This window comes from Portunus trituberculatus, unplaced genomic scaffold, assembly GCF_017591435.1.
Source record: "Portunus trituberculatus isolate SZX2019 unplaced genomic scaffold, ASM1759143v1 PGA_scaffold_86__1_contigs__length_8418, whole genome shotgun sequence".
In the NCBI taxonomy this organism is placed as follows: domain Eukaryota; kingdom Metazoa; phylum Arthropoda; class Malacostraca; order Decapoda; family Portunidae; genus Portunus; species Portunus trituberculatus.
Window position 1 is genome coordinate 2,501 of NW_025541727.1, and position 5,720 is coordinate 8,220.

Genomic DNA, 5,720 nt, shown 5'->3' on the forward strand with positions numbered 1-5,720 from the left:
ACAACAAGGAGTGCGGCGCGGGGCCGCATTTGGAGTGGGTCGCCGCCACCAGAGTAGAGGAGGCACCGTCGCGAGTGGGCGGACATCGGTGGCACGGGAGGAGAGAAGGTACGCGGTGACACCCAACAGCGCACAACTCGTAACCTCTAAGCCCAGTCCAGCGCCCGAACCCAGGCCCGCTTCCCGCACAGGCCCGACTGGCCCGATCCTCAGAGCCAATCCTTATCCCGAAGTTACGGATCTAATTTGCCGACTTCCCTTACCTACATTAGTCTATCGACCAGAGGCTTCTTACCTTGGAGACCGGCTGCGGATATGGGTACGCACAGGCCCGAAACTGGGGTGTCTCGCGCAGGCCGCGTGCGTGCGAGTAACACCGCCGCGAAGCGAAACAAGCAACAGCTGACCCTCGCGGTTCGCCCCATGCAGTTACCTGCCTCGCATGTTTCACGGACCGGCAGTGGTACGCGGGACGCCGCAAGAACCGCGGCGCTCTACGGCAGACCGTGTTACCAACACCCTTTCGCTCTGCGAGTGGCTTCTAGGGTCACGGCGCCTTAAACAGAAAAGAAAACTCTTCCCCGGACCACCGCCGATGGACGCGAGTTGGTTCCCGTTACCGGGTTCCTGCACCAAGGGACACAGCCCAAGATTGAACTGGTCCCGAGGTTGGCATCCAGGCCTGGTTACGGAATAAGTACCGTATTCCCTTTCGCCACTAACTCCCAACCAGCAACTGAGGAAAATCTCATCCTCTCTCTGTGCTGCCCATTAATGAGAGGTCTTGATGTGCGTGACCGACAGGGCAGCAAAACTCGCTTGGCCGTTGCCTCTAACGTGGGATAAGGCTTTAGCCTTGGGCTTAGGAGCGACTAACCCATGTCCAACTGATGTTCACATGGAACCCTTCTCCACATCGGCCTTCAAGGAAGTCTCTCTCGACTATTTGCTACTACCACCAAGATCTGCACCAGGGGCGGCTCCAGGCCGGCTCACGCCGGATCCTTCAGCGCTCACCCTGCGACCCTCCTACTCGCCGGGGCTTGGAGACCTGGGCTACCCCCGCTAAGAGGAAGCTTGGCCTATAGTGCCACCGGCAGTCAGTATCGGGAGAATGCTTGAGCGCCATACCATTTAAGGGCTAGTTGCTTCGGCAGGTGAGTTGTTACACACTCCTTAGCGGATTCCAACTTCCATGGCCACCGTCCTGCTGTCTATAGCAACCAACGCCTTTCGATGGGGTCTAGATGAGCATTCGTTTAGGCCCCTTAACTCGACGTTTGGTTCATCCCACAGCGCCAGTTCTGCTTACCAAAAATGGCCCACTAGATACTCAGATTAGTCGCCGAAGCTTCAGCATTCAAGCAAGCTCGGCATCTCACCCATTTAAAGTTTGAGAATAGGTTGAGGACGTTTCGTCCCCAAGACCTCTAATCATTCGCTTTACCGGATGAAACTCCTCCGTTTCCACAGTACCAGCTATCCTGAGGGAAACTTCGGAGGAACCAGCTACTAGATGGTTCGATTAGTCTTTCGCCCTATACCCAGCTCTGACAATCGATTTGCACGTCAGAATTGCTACGGACCTCCACCAGAGTTTCCTCTGGCTTCATCCTGGCCAGGCATAGTTCACCATCTTTCGGGTCCCAACATGTCTGCTCATGGTACTTGCCGACAGCACGCGCGCTAGGCCACTCCGGACAGAGCAGGATCGGAAGGCGCCACCGCGCCGGACGAGCCGAGAAGAAGCCCCGAGAGGCCCCGCCCAAAGCCCGCCCAGACACGCGGCACGCCAGCCGAGCCCAAGCAAAGCCGATGAGGTCAACAACAGATTCGCGCGACAGCGTCGAATGACAAGTCCCGGGCCTGCGCCCCCCTGCGTACAGGCGAGCAAGCTCGGACCAACGAGCGCACCGCGCCACCCACGGGACCGACGGCGGACGGAGAAAGGGACTCACTCCGCCCTTGAACCGCCACAGGGCCCCGCTTTGGTATGGCGTGAACGCGGCGGCATCGCCCGGTCAGGGATCGGCCCCGGCACGCGCCTCCGAAGAGACACGCGCCTTTCACTTTCATTGCGCCTTTGGGTTTAGTGCGCCCAATGACTCGCACACATGTTAGACTCCTTGGTCCGTGTTTCAAGACGGGTCGGGTGGGTCACCGACCTTTTGCACGCCGCGAGAGGGAAGCTTGCGCCGCCCTCTGCTGCACGACCGTCGCAGGGCAGCCAGGACACCGGAGGTTTCCCCCTTCGAAGGCGCAACGAGGCGCACAACGTCGGGGTACCAGTCCGCCCGGGCCTTCGACGTCCCCAGCAACGGGTCGCGGCGACCTACATCACGAGGAAATACGCCCGCCGGCGCCGGCTCGAGTGCGGGCACGCCCAGATTTCCTGGGTCGCATCTGCGAATCCGCACCCGGCCGACCTGGGCCGACGAGCTGAATCCCTCGGTTCGACCTTCGAGGTCCCACCCGTTTGGCTCTTAACGGTTTCACGTACTCTTGAACTCTCTCTTCAAAGTTCTTTTCAACTTTCCCTCACGGTACTTGTTCGCTATCGGTCTCGTGGTCATATTTAGCCTTAGATGGGTTTACCACCTGCTTAGGGCTGCATTATCAAGCAACCCGACTCTACGGAGGCCCTTTCCGACAATCTCTCGTGTACCCTCGCGGGCTCGCCACACGGGCCTGTCACCCTCCACGGGCAGTGGCCGCTTTCAAGCATAACTTAGGCGGTGAGAGACTGCGTGCCGGACCCTCCGAAACGCAACACCCTGGCGCCGGGTCACGACGCCAGGTTATGCGCTGGGCTCTTCCCGGTTCAGTCGCCCTTACTAAGGGAATCCCTGTTGGTTTCTTTTCCTCCGCTTATTAATATGCTTAAATTTGGCGGGTACTCTACCCTAACACGAGGTCGACATTGGAGCCGCACCGTCAAGCCGCTCATTCAAGCTTTTCACAGTGCTTTTTACAACTTTGTCTCTCTCGTCGGCCGACAGCAGGGGAAAGAAGCGATACGCGTACTCTAACCCCGTAGTCGACGCGACAAGATTCGAAAAAAGTTTTGGCTCCACTCAACGTTCTCGATCCCTTCCTTCCAGCTTTATAGAGTAGGTGCGAGCCGCAGTACAGAACAAACAGTCCGACCCGGTCGCCCTCCTCAACCAGCTTTAATCATAGGAGGTTGGGAGCCGAGACCGCAGGCAAAACTCGTAATGAGCTAGCTAGCTAGTTCATCCGAGTAATGCCAAGTCATCGGCACGTGACAGCAACACGCACACGCGTTGCGCCATCGATGCCTTAGGTCTTAAGGGAACGCCACAAAGGCGAAAACTCCCCAATGCGGTCAAAGCCAGACCAACGCAAGCACTCTGAAAGATGCCATGATGCATCTCACCCACGGGACCGCTTCCGTTAGGATTTGGTCCCGCTTTATAAGGGTGCCCCATTTCATTGTACTACAAACGCGCGTGAGGGTGTGAAGCCCTTTCGGCGCGAATGTGGTTTGAAAGAGTAGTAGTAGTAACTTGCGCGGCTGGACAATGCCGATGCATGTGATATGATATCCGACCCTCGTGTAGGGTGACGGCAGCACATGAGAGTGCCGCCGCCGCAATGTGCGTTCGACTTGTCGATGTATCTGGTATTCTTGCGATTCACATACCGACACGCAGCTTGCTGCGGTCTTCATCGACCCACGAGCCGAGTGATCCACCGTTAAGAGTTGTGATAGTATGTTTGGAATTACGTCGGAACTAGGCCGACTCTTTATCAGACTTCCACTGCCTCTGCCTCAGGAGACTTGTGGGAAGACGTAGTGATCTGGGTTTTAAATGGGTAGTAGTAGTATTGAGTACACGGGTAGTGTACGGTTTAATGATACCCACTGGGGACGACCGAACGCAGCATGTGAGCAGCTAGCAGTCAGTGCTGCCGCAGTCACTCACTTCTGCGCTCCATCGCCATGGTATCCCAGGGGTAATAAGGTAGTAAGTTCAGCATACGTAGTAGTAGTATAGTAGGTGTTGGTCTACCGCTCAAACAATCCTTGCACGAAGGAAAGTTAGAGTGGAGAAAAGATTTTGTTGGGTTGTCAAACAGGGAAGGAGGCCCTGTTGACAGGCAAGGGAGGCCCCTACTACTTGTTGTACTCCTGCGGACGGTGGCACACGGCCATTATCCCCGCAGGAGCTGCTGACTGATTGATTAGGCCAATCCCCGCCACCCTGGTGCGAGCTTTTTAACTTTTAGTTGCGTTCCTTTCAGAAACGTCACGATAATGATCCTTCCGCAGGTTCACCTACGGAAACCTTGTTACGACTTTTACTTCCTCTAAATGATCAAGTTTGGACATCTTTCCGTCAGCTCGAGGCGCCGAGAGCCCGGCGGCAGTAATACCGCGCGGGCCTGGCATCCAAGAGCGCCAGTCGAAGGCCTCACTAAATCATTCAATCGGTAGTAGCGACGGGCGGTGTGTACAAAGGGCAGGGACGTAATCAACGCAAGCTCATGACTTGCGCTTACTGGGAATTCCTCGTTCATGGGAGACAATTGCAAACCCCAATCCCTATCATGAAAGGATTTCAACGGGTTACCCGCTCCTCTCGGAGGGGGAGGACACGTTGATCCCTTCAGTGTAGCGCGCGTGCGGCCCAGAACATCTAAGGGCATCACAGACCTGTTATTGCTCAATCTCGTGCGGCTAGAATTGCCGCTTATCCCTCTAAGAAGAAGCTGCGAACTGGACACCAATTGCTGGAGATCCGTCGACTAGTTAGTAGGCCAGAGTCTCGTTCGTTATCGGAATTAACCAGACAAATCGCTCCACCAACTAAGAACGGCCATGCACCACCACCCACCGAATCGAGAAAGAGCTCTCAATCTGTCAATCCTTCCGGTGTCTGGGCCTGGTGAGGTTCCCCGTGTTGAGTCAAATTAAGCCGCAGGCTCCACTCCTGGTGGTGCCCTTCCGTCAATTCCTTTAAGTTTCAGCTTTGCAACCATACTTCCCCCGGAACCCAAAGACTTTGGTTTCCCGGAAGCTGCCCGCCGGGTCATGGGAATAACGCCGGCGGATCGCTGGTCAGCATCGTTTATGGTTAGAACTAGGGCGGTATCTGATCGCCTTCGAACCTCTAACTTTCGTTCTTGATTAATGAAAACATCCTTGGCAAATGCTTTCGCAGTAGTTCGTCTTGCGACGGTCCAAGAATTTCACCTCTAGCGTCGCAATACGAATGCCCCGCCTGTTCCTATTAGTCATTACCTCGGGTTCAGAAAACCAACAAAATAGAACCGAGGTCCTATTCCATTATTCCATGCATAGGCATTCAGGCCGTCAATGTAGCCTGCTTTGAGCACTCTAATTTTTTCAAAGTAAACTCTGCCGGCCACGCGGGACACTCGATGAAGAGCACCCCGTGCGAGCCAGCGGGCGGTTAAAAACTGTTCGGGCGTGACAGTGTGCACCGGGCGGTGAACCGTCAGTCAGAACTGAAATCCAACTACGAGCTTTTTAACCGCAACAACTTTAATATACGCTATTGGAGCTGGAATTACCGCGGCTGCTGGCACCAGACTTGCCCTCAATAGATCCTCGTTAAAGGATTTAAAGTGTACTCATTCCGATTGCGAGGCCTCGGATGAGTCTCGCATCGTTATTTTTCGTCACTACCTCCCCGTGCCGGGAGTGGGTAATTTGCGTGCCTGCTGCCTTCCTT

At 55.5% G+C, this 5,720-nt stretch overlaps 2 non-coding genes across 2 annotated transcripts in view; both read right to left on the reverse strand.

Annotated features, from left to right (window-relative positions):
* Positions 1-2,917, reverse strand: part of LOC123501018 — a 4,783-nt gene extending 1,866 nt beyond the window's left edge. The window contains exon 1 of the ribosomal RNA XR_006673533.1: positions 1-2,917. This exon is cut by the window's left edge and continues 1,866 nt beyond it. This is a non-coding gene — a ribosomal RNA (large subunit ribosomal RNA).
* Positions 2,918-3,567: 650 nt separating this feature from the next.
* On the reverse strand, positions 3,568-3,726 carry LOC123501017. Its single transcript, XR_006673532.1, has one exon. It is a non-coding gene; the product is annotated as a 5.8S ribosomal RNA (ribosomal RNA).
* Between the last annotated feature and the right edge of the window lie 1,994 nt (positions 3,727-5,720).